Source organism: Aplysia californica, unplaced genomic scaffold (genome assembly GCF_000002075.1).
Source record: "Aplysia californica isolate F4 #8 unplaced genomic scaffold, AplCal3.0 scaffold00001, whole genome shotgun sequence".
NCBI lineage: Eukaryota > Metazoa > Mollusca > Gastropoda > Aplysiida > Aplysiidae > Aplysia > Aplysia californica.
Genome location: NW_004797271.1, coordinates 3,272,097 through 3,274,399, shown reverse-complemented (window position 1 = coordinate 3,274,399; position 2,303 = coordinate 3,272,097). Strand labels below are relative to the sequence as shown.

The window sequence follows — 2,303 nt, the reverse complement described above, 5'->3', positions numbered from 1 at the left end:
TATTATTATTGTTATTATTATTATCATCATCATCATCATTATTGTTATCATAAAGAAAAAAACCAGAAAAGAGAACTCTTGACATCTCGAAAGAAGGCATAATATGCAAGTAATACAAAATTGCATTATGAAAAGGATAGAATAGAAATCAGTAAATCAGAAATGTGACAGATGAACGTTAACAATGATAGTTTTAAGAGTATAAGGTAAAACAAAAGAAGACAACAACGTGAACGCACGACTAAAATTGAAAAGTAAAAAAAAAAGTTGGTTGGGGGGATTTAACAATATTAAGAACAATTTGAAGAAACAGGAGCAAAAAAAAAGAAAAGAAAGAGGGAAAGAAAAACTACTGATCATGGTTTTACATTCCTTTCAGAGTTAGAAAGAAACGCACGCCACGCGTTCGAGACTTTAGCAGTTTCTTCCTTCATTCTTCAACAATCGAACGTGTCGGAAATTCCTTTACTTTCTCGAAGGACGGACGGCAGATTAATTAGGCCTCTCGGATGTGTCAAGTCAATGGCAAGGCCGGCCTGGCTTACGATCGGGGCGTTTTGGAACGGGGGGAGAGTCAAGTGCATGGGGTAATCCCCCGCTAGGAAACGCGAGCCAGTTCCGCGGGTCAGACGAAATCAATTTCTGACACCTTCCCCAAGCCTGCCTAGTCATATTTTCCTATCAATCGGTTGCCGTAGTAACAGGAAGCATAACGCCTGATTCCCCCGGATTTCCCCGCCCTTTCTGACAGCAGACGTTAGCGAGCGCTGGCGGTGAACAGACGCGGCGCCAAGTTCAACAACCAAGGGGCGGAGGGAGGGCGGCGAACGGCCTAGTCGCTCTCTCATTGGTGGAAAGGTAGCGAGTAAAGAATCATTACCTTGTCAATCAGATGAACACATCGTCGATGAAGATAAGGCTGATGACAATAAAGATGTTAATTCTAACCGAGATGCTGGAAATATAAGACGTTCCGTGGCGATAGTGTTAAAAAGGTGAAAGCGTCAAAACAGTCGGGAATACGTGCACGCGGACTCACCTCACTCACGCACGGGTTGAAAGGAGAACAAGATAGAGCGCGGGCTACACCCTTTTTACGTGCGAGATCAAAGAGAAGTGCCGACGGGTTGGCTTGTGATAATTCTCCAGTGAAATCCTTCAAACTCTCCGAGAGGTAGGTTTCACTCAGCTGGGCTACGCCGGAGTCAGACGGGTGAGAACAAGTGTCTCGGACCCTCTGATGTCCAAGTGTGTTTATTGTTTTTTAGAGGAAGCATCGCTGGACTTTTACTTTAGCTCCCCCGTCGTCCGGATTACACGATTTCATTGTGGAGTGGACTTACAACAATAGCTAGTGGTAATCACCGTGTTTATACATGTACGTATACTGTACGAACCAGCTGATATGTTAACAAATAAGTGTTTTGAAATTGGGAGCGAAGCTTTCATTGACATTGGAATGTTTGCTTGTGTCCAGGTATTTTATTTGTTTTACAGTTTATTTTGTTCTAGCACTTTCTCGTTTTACTGACCGCTGTTTCAGGCCAGGGCAGTATCGAGAACAGGAACAATGTAAGTTTGTATTGTCGGAAAGGTTGCAAACAAAGTGCAGGCCTCTGAATTTGTGGTCAGTTTTAGTAAGTGTTTTGCGGCACTTACAACACAATAAGGTCACATGAGTGCCGAAATGTTGGTGTCTTTGATATTTTACACATGCTTGTTAATGTTTTCTCAAAACGTAGTTCTTGTCCCCCCCCCCCCTTTCTGTCTTGGCTTAACTTAGGTATAGACTTTATACTCGTGATAAAAGCAATTGTTTCGTGCTTGGTCGTCTTGTTCTGTTTAAAAGAAATAAAATAAAAAGCAGCAGTGATAGGATGTCCTTGAAGTACCTATAAATGCACCTGGATGCATCACGATCTATATTAAGAAACGGCAGCATATAAAAGTATTTATATGATCATGCATCAATCTTTTGTTTCATTTAACTTGATCAGCTATTTGGATAGTGGTTCCCGTTGTCAATCTATCATTCTTTTCTCACAATCTCTAAAATACGCGTTTAATTAGAAATGTATGCACGGAAAAATAGCAAGCATGTTTTTATACATTCTTTTTTGTTTGTTTATTTCAATAGGTGTATACTTCATTTCAGCGTGTGATCTTTATTGTCTGAGCACCAGTCTTACCATATTTTAAATGAAATTGTACCCCTCCTCCTTATACACACATATTCCCTGTGATTCTCTCTCTATTTCTTCCACTCTCTCTTTCTCTCTCTCTCTCCCTCTCTCTCTCTCTCC

General features: G+C 41.2%; 1 protein-coding gene across 2 annotated transcripts in view; it reads left to right on the top strand.

The window, feature by feature from the left end:
- The first annotated feature begins 944 nt into the window (after nt 1-944).
- Nucleotides 945-2,303, top strand: part of LOC101845135 (twist-related protein 1) — a 23,582-nt gene continuing 22,223 nt past the window's right edge. The window contains exon 1 of one of the 2 annotated variants that reach the window (XM_005088858.3): nt 945-1,174. The gene's annotated coding sequence lies outside the window, so the exon portion shown is untranslated. The other variant, XM_005088857.3, reaches the window with a different exon arrangement.